Raw genomic sequence first — 12,197 nt, forward strand, 5'->3', positions numbered from 1 at the left:
ATAAATAGTAGAGTGGAACCCACAAAACGGAACAACATGTCGGGGCTCAGGGACGTGGCGGCTAATGGTCCGGCGTGGTCGAGCCCCACGATCATTAGGCTCACCATTTTGGTTTGCAGGCTGGCTCTTTCAAGTGCTGTGGGTCCCACCCCCGTTATCTCCTTTGGGGGTCCGCTTTTACCATCTTTTTCTCTTTTAAATATTAACCCTTTTTTTTTCTTTCTTTTTAAAAATAATTTTCGTTGGTTATTTTCAGCTTTATTGTTTATGCTTGGCGATAAGTAATATAAATGTATGGTTTATCCATGCTCTGAGGCATCGCCTAGGGTTGAGGGATTACATTAAAATTATAAAATCTTTCTTTATTTTTTTTTGTGTGTGTATATTTCTTTTTTGGTCCTTTTGAGTTGTTTTTGTTGAGACGAAAGTATAGAAGTGAAGCAAAAGTCTTGAACATTATCCAAGTTTCATCTTTGGACCCACCCCTTTTTCTTGCTTGGCGTTGTGCCATTCGACCCTCTAATGCCTTTTATCATATATTATATGGATTTCCCCATAATTTTATTGATTTAATATGTGGAGTTTCTTTTCTTGAATATTTCATTGTACCAAAAAGAAAACTTCGGTATTGCATGAAAAGTTTTCATATCATCCTTTGGGTTTAAGGTCTTATTGAACAAATTTTATAATTTTATATAAGGTTACCTATCAAAAAAAAATTTATATAGAGTTAATTAATAATATATTAGGTTTAATATACTATTTGGCATTCGAATTTAATTTTTTTTTATTCTAATGTGATATTTATGTTTTTTCAATGTGGTATGTACTTGTGTTTAGTAAAAGTTATATATTTTGATACCTGAAGATAACACCGTTAATTTCTTAGAATTTAATATAGGTTTTAAAGTTGATTTAACGAAAATTCATAATTAACTAATTCTTTTAGCAATTGACTTTTTCTAAATCAACCCTAAACCCCAAAAAAGCACACTTATCAAACTATATTTAACAAAATTTACAATTAACATTAATTTTATTTATTAAAAAATAAGAAAAATTCAAACCTAATAATAATATTAACAATCAAATTTTCTCAATTCAATGTACCAAAATATATAATTTTTATCAAATACGAATATAACATTAAAAAAGAACACAGATATTACGTTAGAAAAAATTATAAAATTCATATTAAGCTACACTATATAGGGAAAAAAACAATCGTTATTTAACTAAAGTTGTTTGGTAGCTTTGATGATCACAAAAGCAACACAAAAGGGTGACTCAAGAATTGGTCAAAATAAAAAATATATACTAAGAGAAACATATGCTGCCATTTTCTGATGTAAAAGAAAATATATACTAATAAATAAACAAAAAGAAATGGTTTTATCTTTGTTAGGTCATTTGTGTTTTCTATAGATGTTTGTTGTTGCATGTATTAATTTTATATAGATGTTACTAAATTTTGTTGCTTTGCAAATAAATGAAACACTAAAATGGGGAGAAAAAACAAAATAAAAAAGCTAATGGAAAAGCAAGTGGTGGGGTTTGATCTAAAATCATTGCTGATGTAAACTCATAATTGTTTTGGTTCCCCACGTTTTAACCAAAGGAAATGGCCAAATGCGCAAAACTTCTCGAAAAGGACTTAATTGAATTCGGCAAAAGGCTTTTCCATTGCCCTTATTTGTTGTCCATTTCTCCTCTAACTTTCATTCCACGACATTAACACCCTTTTCTTTCTCGCATTGTTTCCACATTTGTTTTTCACTTTAATATTTTCTACTTTGGTAGAGAAGATTCATCCCCTTTTTAGTTAAGAAGTTATGTCACGAAATCCCATCCAATTCTTTACTTTTTCTTTTTTTTTTTTTACTCGGTGAAACAATTTAAACCTATTCATGATCAAACCAGAAATGATATTTATGAAAACATTATCACTTTTTCCAATCAGTTGCGGGTATAATTTTATCTTTCTATTATTAATATCATACCTTAGCCTAGTTATTGATATTGTTAAAATATGCCTCAACTATCTGTACATTTTGTATATTTAAATTTTTGTCGCCTTACTCTTATTTTCACTGATTTAATCTCTTTACTTTTTGGATTTAAAAATTCAAATTCAATTGTTTAGTACTATGACATTTTGAAATAAACAAATGCTTGTTTGGTAACTACGCAAAAAAATAAATATTGATGTAATAGACTTGATTTTAATAGAAGAATTTTCATGGTATTAACAATTGAAGTTGCATTTCTGAATTTGAAAAAGTAGGGAGACTAAATTCATGAAAATAGAAGTAGACGGACTAAGTTTCAAATGTACGAAGAGTACAAAATCTTAACATACTTTAACCTTAAAAAAATTCGTTAATCAACTAATGTGACGTGGAATTTTTTAATCGAAACCTGAAATCATTTTCCATTAAATTTTTTTTTCTTTGAAAAATTTTCAGATTAATCTTATAATTTGGATTTTTAAACAAAATTACATCAATCAATTAACAGAATTTTTAGTGATTTGAATTAAGATACAACATTACTACTAGTAAAATGATGAAATTGAAATATAAGGATGTAATCACCAAATTAATGTAATATAGGCACTAAAACCATAATTCTATATTCTTAAACTCTAATAACAGTACTTCATGTTAATATACATCTTTAGGAAGCCATTGAAGGTGGTGGTAGCTCCCAGCTAGCTAGCTAGATTCGCTATTCGTGTTTGGGCCAACACATTCCTAGAATATTTATATATGTATGTACCAACAAATGACATGGAGTAAAGCTTGTGCAAATATACACATCAAGTAGGCCATAAGTTTGATACATACAAAAAAAAAACAATAATATATAAATTTCAACTGTATTCAACATCAAACTTGAAGAATTAATGTTTTACCAATACATTATTATTCAAAAGAATTTTGGAATTTATATTTTGCTAGTCTCTTTCCCCTCTTCTTTATTCCCTTTATAAACAATGACATTTATTTAAAGATTTTATTCCCTTTATAAACTGCGGTATTTATTTAAGGATTTTATTATAGTGAAATTCCATGTCACATAGAAATTGTATTGAGAAACATAATTTTGCATTTTTATCAATTCAATCGTTTTCAACACTAAAGAAGATATAATTTCAAAAAAAATAACGTATTCGATAATCGATTTAACAGATTTCAAAGCATCAAGACAATTTCTTAATTTCAAACATTACTTGAACGAATGGTTACAATATCTTTATTTTTATATTTTAACTACAACAATTCATTTAAAAAAATTTCTCGAAATTCCGTTATAACAAAATCGAAAACTTAATTTAGATGAAAAAAATGATGGACATTAAATCAATATAAATATATTGATCTAATAATGGCAAGGTAGACTAAGGCTTCGTTTGGATGGGCGATTGACTGCGGTGCGGTGCGTTTAGCTTACTTTTTGTCTCATGCTACAGTATCGCTACAGTATCTAATCTCACCGCCACCGCTGTTTTTACACTAACCGCAGCTAAACGCACCGCCCATCCAAACTCACCCTAAATATGGAAACCATGATTACAATGTTGGAAAACAAAAAACCTTAACATATGAAGCACGTGGGAATATTTCTTTTTGTTGCCCAAAAGAAAATTTGTAGCCCTACTCGTCAGTAACAGATAGGGTCTTTTCCCTTTTGATATGTTACCTGGATTTTTTTCTATTGCAAAGACAGAAATTTTATGACTCAATCTTCTTGTTCATGTTTGGCTGGTAGGGTAAAACACAAGTCATTAAGAGCTCACCATTACAGAAATTTTATGACCAAATCTTCTTGTTCATGTTAGGTGATTTTAAGATTTAAAATTTTTGGGTTATTTCGGAATTTGATTGTCTAGATTTGGATTAGTTTTGAGATTATGTTGTTTTGGTTCGGATTAATTTAGTTTAGTTATTTTGAGTTTGAGTCATTCGGGTTTGTCAGTTGATTTTTTGAATTAGATTATATGGTGTTCAAATAGTTTTTGGTCTTTTTGAATTCTATCATTTTGAGTTTAAGTTATTCTTAATTTGGATTTAAGTTGTACAAATTAAAGTTTTTTATCAGCAAATGAATAATTACTCAAGTTTTTATCATTTTGAATTTAGTTAGTTTTGATTTCAAGGTTCAAATTCCACACATAAAGGGTTTTTTCTAAATGGACTTAGGGTGGGTTTGATGGTCAGTGCGTTTACTTGCAGTTAGTGTAAAAATAGCGGTGACAATGAGATTAAATACTGTAATGGTATTATTAAAGAGTGAGACGAAAAGTAACTAAACGCACCGCACTGCACTCCTCCGTCTATCCAAACCCACCCTTAAATTATTATTATTTTTATAGATTTTAATAAACATAAAAAGATAATACCACTCTCCGAGCAATATTTTTTACTTTTTAAAAGCAATTGTTTTTAAGACTTTTCCTAATTTATAAGTAAGTGCCCATAGGGGGAAAGGCGAAATTTTATTTTGGGCGGAATTAAGTTAAAATCTTTTATAAGAGTTAAAATGTAACTTCACCATTATATTGGCTAATATCGTTATACTTTTTTAAAGGATTAAATTAAAATCTTATCATTTTTTTGACAGATCAAAAAGTAATTTTACCATTACAAATTTATAATATTATATATTTTAAAGGGTCAAAAATATAATTTTTCAATTTTTTAAAAGTCGATACCATTACTTATCCTTCCCCATTCGTAAATATTCGATTAACTCATTATATGAACATGATAAATAATATAAATATACACTAAACTTGTTATAAGACTGACGTAAGATAAAACATCATGCTCTAATTGGTAAACAAATGGAAAAAAACACACACTATAAAACCTAATGAATGAAATTCATAATAATATGCACTATTTTTTTAGATTAAACAATTAGATTAAAAGTTTAATTTTCTTTTTCTTTCTATTTTCTTACCAAACGATTTAATTATAAAATAAAAATGATGGGTTTTTTTTTTTGAAAGTGGAGATGATTCTAAAAATAAGTTATTATAATTGATATAATTAGAATGACTTAATTCATGCTTCCCTCCTAATATCCACACTTATTGCTAAAACTATTGATGCCACTACTTACAATTTCACATTATGGCATAACCGTTGATCCATTATTTTATATTAATTCAAGCTAATTAAAATAATCTACAATTTGCCTTTCCCTAATTTTATGTCTTGTGAAAAAGCTTGTCTATTAGCCATTATTAAATTTATATAATCATCTACCTGCATGGTGTTAAATGTACACAACTAGTGATAAAGAATTTAATCTATGTAATTTGTTTTTAGTAATTCTAAATCCTTAATCCTTAAATAAAAGGATAAAATATATTTGAGCGCACTCGAATTTATATCTTCCTACACCAGTAACAATGATAGTGCCCACCAATTTAAGATTCAACCGGCTAGATCAATATATCAATATATTATTATATTTAATGAATTGTTATAAATAATATCGTTACAAACAATATATTAGTTCATTTTAAAGAATCCCATGAAAAAATTTAAATTTTAAAAATTTTATTAATTATTAATATTGAATATAATTTTCTTGAATCTCACTTGTTTGATTTATTAGTCAAGGGCATTTATTATATCTCAAAAATTATGAGATTGATTCGCAGGTCATACCTATAAGATAATTTATGTTTGATATATATAATATGTTGAGGTTAATCCTACTTTAAATAAATTCATAACTCAATATTTTTATCAAAATCCTCTCATATTTCGAATCTATCCTCAAACAAATTTTTTTAAAAAAATTAAAAAGAAAAGAGTTTCGATAATCAAAGGTCAACTATTCATGCACAAAAACACATGCACGCATCATTTGTTGATTTGTTGCTCAAGGCGTGATGGAGATGGCTAATAATTACTGCAATTTTCATGTCTTTTTTCAGTGGCTTGTGGCTCTTTCTAGCAAATATTAAAGCAATTGCTCACTAATCTCTATGTATAAAATAAATATAATTTGTGAATTTTGCTTTCAAATTATGCAATTTTATTATGTTAAATAAGTTATAATTTTACATTTAGTAATGATAAGAAATTAACTATCATCTAAAAATATTCTTATTGTAAATAATAATATAATTAACCTTGACAAAATATCCTTAATATATTGTTTAAAAAACGATTATTCTTGGTGTATTTTATGTAAATAGACAATGATTTCATTTTGGTTTATATGTCCCCTTCAGGATAATAATACCAATTATGACAATAATTATAAGATTAAGAAATTAGAACAAATAAAGGGTAAAGAGATTAGTGGAATTTGGAATGATTGGCATTTCGAAAACAATTTCAATTTCATCCCCATAATTAATTTCACGATTATGTGGCTCAATCACCTGCAAATTAGAGTACATCTTTGGCCTATATACTATGGGACCAAGCTAGAGATTTGATGGCTATGTATCCATGGGACTTAATCGATGAGAATGCCTAAAATTTTATTTATCTTGTAAAATAAATAAAAAATTGTTATAATTTTTTTGGTCAAATTTGATTTTAATCCCTCTATTACGCTCTTGTTTGGAATTTAATCTTTTCATGTTATTAATAAGTCCAAATAGCTAAAACTGTTAACTATTTCAATAAGAAGATTGACGTGATTTTTTTTTTCTTTAAAAAAATCTCTAATAATTCATCGTATTGTCATGAATTTCCACGTGTTGGAAGGGATATTTTTAAGAAAAAAAATTCATGCGCCATTTTTAACCAAAAGACTTATCAATATTAGCTATTTGATTATCTAATAATATTATTATAAAAGTAAAGAGATTAAATTATATTAAATTAAAATTCAAAGACTAAATCTCATATTTGAGTGTAGTAAATGGACAAAAACTGAAAATTGACATTTTCTAATGGATATCAAGTTACTAATTAGTATTTGATAAATGTTTTTACTAAATAATATTAAGTTTAGAAAATAGATTCAAATGAAATTATAAAACCAAACATGTTTCATTTAACCCTAGAAGTTGAACAAATTTACCTTGTGAAACTCCATGCATACAAAGTTGAATCTATATGACATGGCTAACATAACTAGAATTTGTTTTCTTGTCTGTAATAATCAAACCTTTCAAAAACCCAAAGCATGATTTCACATTTTACACGCGGCTGATCATCATCAATTATAAGCCAAACCATGTTTTTGCCTTTGAATTTTATGTTCATGACATTGTTGAAAAAACACCGTTTCTTCATTGAAAACAACAAACATTTAACAAAGTCAACCCTAAATCCTTAAAAGAAAACATGTAATTAACAAAAATATAATAAGATTTCTGTGTTATAAGTACTCATAAATTAGATCGAATCGTGTTCAATTTATATTTGGTATTAATATTATGTGTAATGTCTAAGTCTAACGTAACCTAAAATATGACCGGTTTAAGCACAATAATAATATTTTTCTATTTTTTAAAAATATAATTATTTTTACTAAATATTTAATAATTACATATCTTTTACTACTGCTACATTTTTTTAATCTAAACATAAATAAATTAACATACTTTTAATATTTATATCGTATTATATTATATTTAATTCACATGATAAAATTATAATATATAAAATAAAATATCATAAACCTGAAAATGGATCGAGCCAAGTAAGGCTTGAGTTTTGAATATTGAAGCCTGAGTCAATTTCATATTTTAAAATTTTGACATGATAAATAAAATAAAAATAAAAATATCATAAACTTAAAAATGGATCAAACCAATTTGAGCCATGTAGGGCTCGAGCTTTGAATATTAGATCCTAAGTCAATCCCATATTAAATTTTTTTTTTCAAATTTATTTTTCGAACTTAATATTCTTGTTCAAACCCTCCTAAATTTCAGGTGAGTGACAAGTAACTCAACCCTTAAACAAATCTAATCATAAATAAATTTATAATCAAATTTTCAATTAACATTAACTCAGATTTAATCTATGAGTAACCCCTATTTTTACCTAGGTCAGCCATTAAAAGAGTGGGAGATTAATGAGGTATAATAGAGGTGCTAGTGATGCAACCATGGCCGCAACTTAAGTTGGTGATGGTGGGGACTAAAACAATATCAAATTTGATCGAAAGAGTCAATAAAGAGATGGTGTTTCAAATGATAACAGGGGGGACCCTAGGAGACCTTTTTGTTGATATTTTTTTTTTCTTTTTGCCTTTAGTAGTTAATGTGGTAAAACATGATACATATGAAGAAGCTTTTAAGCCATTATCAATCTAAACCATCAAATCTCATTTTTCCTAAAAGTTCTTCAAAGATCATTTTCTTATAATTGAAGCAAATTTTGGTTAACAAGAGATTGGGTTCAATTCCCTATGAGAAAAAAGTTTTAAAAAATTGCTATAAAATTATTGTAGCAATAATTAGAATTTACAGGAGAACAGTATTCATACGTAGAGAACAAGGTATTCCAAAGCAGAATATTATATATTATATATCGAATGAATTTAATACTATAATTAAGTTGGGACAAAGTTACCTATATCAGAGTTGCTCTCAAACACTGTCGATATGAAAACTAAAGCAAGAAAATTATGGAGAAATATTTCTTATTGATAATTGTTGGTTACTTCTTCATGATCAACCAACAGAGCGGAGGGAAAGTCAAAAATTTTATTTAAGGTCCAAGATAAAATTATAGATTTAGGGTTAAAACTAAAAGTTTTGTGCTAAAAATATTTCAATTAAATTATTAGTTTTTCAAAAGGATTAAAATTATAATTTTTCTATTTAATAAAATGTTAAAAAGGATTAAACTGAATCTTATACTTTTAGAGAGGGGCTATGAATGCAATTGTCTTATTGAGCCAGAAGTCCCTGCCTGCCCCCCTTTGTCTATGCTCCTGTAGTTGAGCTTATATAGACACAACTGTAACTCTTTATAGTAACTGTAAATTAACAACTTTTAATAGATGAAAAATTAACTCAACAATGTGAGAACCGTAAAACAAAATAAGATATAAAGCTCAATAAATCTAGATCAATCATGTCAGATCATTATGAACAAAAATAGATGAGGAAGCACATTTGAATCTATCGATATACTGAGATATTGAAATCCTATGGATTTGATCTTCTAAATTAACACATAAGTATTTACGAAAGTAGCTTACATATATGTAGTTAGGGGATAATAATCCTAATATATAACTTTTTTACATCAACCTTAATTTCTAATCAGTTCGTCATCAATTAGAAATTAGTTACTACAATATTTACACATATTTTTTTCATATTTTATTTAATAACTGGAAGCCCAATGAGTCTTAACTACATTAGATCATTTTTAATTTGGGCTAACCTTTTATAACAGTAAATAATATGTAATTTTCTTATTATATACATGTGATGTCCATATTATTGGACAAACAAATTAACTTAAAGTAATAGCAGCTAAGAAGAAGCAACCTTTTTTATATACCCCTATCATTTTGCTTCTCTAAACATTCTTTAAACTTAATCCCATGAGAAAGCAAACACTAAGCTTAACCCATAATCTATTAAACGCAATTGCTGTCAAGGGTTTTGTAACTATATCAACTACTAGATATTTCCTTGGTACATAAATTAACTTTTAACCTACCTTGTGTTGGCGCCATTTTTTTGGATGAAAAACGGGGTCGACTTGGGTTTTGAAAATGAAAAAGGGAGTCGCCACCAATCCTTTTTGAGGTGTGATTGGGTCACCTAGGAAAAGGGTTGTTTTTAATAAATAAATTTGATTTTATTAAAACAACGGTTTTGGTCTACGAAATTTAGAAAATGGGTTCGGGAGTCGGTTACGTACGAGGGAGGATTAGCACCCTCGTAACGCCCAGAAATTGGTACCTAGTTGATTATCTAATGTCTTGATGTCGAAAATTGAGAACTTGAAAGAACTAAAAATACGATCCTTGTATTAAGATGAAAATTTTTGGAAAAAGGAATATATTTCACGTTAATCGAGAAAGAGAATCATATCCAGTAAGTTAGTATACGATATCTCAAATTCTCGATACGCGAATGAAAAATGCTTATTTAAAAGATATTTTAGCCGTCTCGGATTTAAAAATGAGATCACGACCAGTAAGTTAGGACGTGATTTTTAATCCCGAAGTCGTCTAAAATTTGAGTTTAGAAAGATTCGTACATTTAGATTTATCGAGAGAATCGAAACCCAGTAAGTTAGGGCACGATTTTCTCGAATCCAAACACGAAATGTCATTTTAAAAAATAAATTTTGTTATATCGAGTAAAAATAAAGCACAAAATTATAGTGAAAGCAAATTACATTATTTATGCATGGCAAAATCATAATGAACATGAAAATATAAAAACGATGCAAGCTATAGCAATCAACATGAACGATCAAACTTACAACATACAAAATAAAAAAATAAAAAAACGAATAAAGTTAAATCATTCATTCAAAATAATAACAAAATGAAATAAATAAATAGCAAATACAATTAAGTATGAAAAGATATATATAGACATGAACTAAGATATGTGTATACATGAATTAACAAAATATATAAAGTATATTTTATATAAGATAAATAAATATGCGTATATATAAAAATATGTACATATAGGTGTATAAAACTATGGAATACGAAGATAAAGGAATACATATAAAAAGTAAGTGTATATATATTGTAAAATAAAAGAAAAAGTATACATGTACAAACTAAAGTTCAAAACTAATGAAAATATACATATGTATACAAATAAATACGTTAATTTATATACATACTAAAAGTATATTGAAAATGTGTCTGTATATGCGGATTTAAAAAAAAGTATAAAAAAGGGTGTATTTTAGACTATAAAGATTATATATAAATATGTATGTATTTATGAAAATGAAAATGTGTATATAGATATATATATAGGTACATAAGTTGTAAAATATATAAATATATATATGTACCGGAAGTTTAAATAAATCAATATAAATAAATAGGTAATAATAATAGTAATAATAATAATAATAGGACTAATTCAAAACGGGAACGAAACCTCAGGGCTGAAATCAAAAATAAAACAGAATAAAGGATCAAAATGTAATATGCGCGAAAAAAGGGGGGACCAAAATGGTAAATACCCCGAAGCCCCAAAACGCAGTACAGCAGAGGGTCAAAATTGAAACAGAAATAAAAGCTTGTGGTTAAATTAAAAAACAGAAAAGAACGAAACAAGGGTCAAATTGCAACGCGTTGCGAAGTCTGAGGGACTGCGCGTGCAATTATACCATTTAAAGAAAACACGCGGATCCTCCCCCCGGGTCGGGTCACCGCGCGGGTCAAGAGGGCCTCAAAACGGCGCCGTTTTATGACTTGTATAAATATAAAAAAAATGCCCAAAAATATCATTTTCATCTGTTTTCTAAAAAAACAGAGAGCTTTCTCTCTCTCAAGCCCCCAAGGCCGGCCAAGATCCGGCCGCTTCCGGTCATCGGGCCACCCTCCGTCGACCACCGTGCACGGTGGTCGGAGGCACAAAATCGAATCTTTTTGGTCCCCTTCGAAGCCGATTGCCTCTAAACCACAGATCCATGGTGGAATGTCGAGAAAGACGAGCCCAAGATCCGAAAACGAGGAGAGACCGCTCGTCTCCTCCTCCACCGACGACGACGAAGACGGGCTCCGACGCCGGCCTTCGAAACAAATAGGTCCTTTTCTTTCCCCTTTTCTTTTGTTTTTTAAAGAGTAGTGTAACAAACAAAAATAAATAAAGAAAAAAAAAAGAAGATAGGAAACGCCAGAACAGAAAAGAAAAGAAATCTACCTTTTCAATTTTTTCTTCTTTTTATTAAGTTGTTTTTTTTCAATCTCCGAAAGAGACCTCTGTTACATTTTTTTTGTATCTTTATATAGCCGATTTCAATACATTTTTATCTATTTCTACTATTTTGCACTGTTTTTGCCTTTGCTTTGCGTGCTGTCCTTGCAGGTAATTGATGGGAGTAGCTGGTGGCGTCGGTGGCAGAAACTAGAGCGGCGGTAGACGTTAGGAGCCCCCAGGGACGTGCGGCGCCTTAGCTAGGGTTTCAGAAAAGCTGAAACCCTAGTTTGACTTTTGTTGGGCCTTGCTGTAATGGGCTTGTTTGGATTTGGGCTTGTAATGGGCTGTTTGG

Source organism: Gossypium hirsutum, chromosome A03 (genome assembly GCF_007990345.1).
Source record: "Gossypium hirsutum isolate 1008001.06 chromosome A03, Gossypium_hirsutum_v2.1, whole genome shotgun sequence".
Classification (NCBI taxonomy): Eukaryota; Viridiplantae; Streptophyta; class Magnoliopsida; order Malvales; family Malvaceae; genus Gossypium; species Gossypium hirsutum.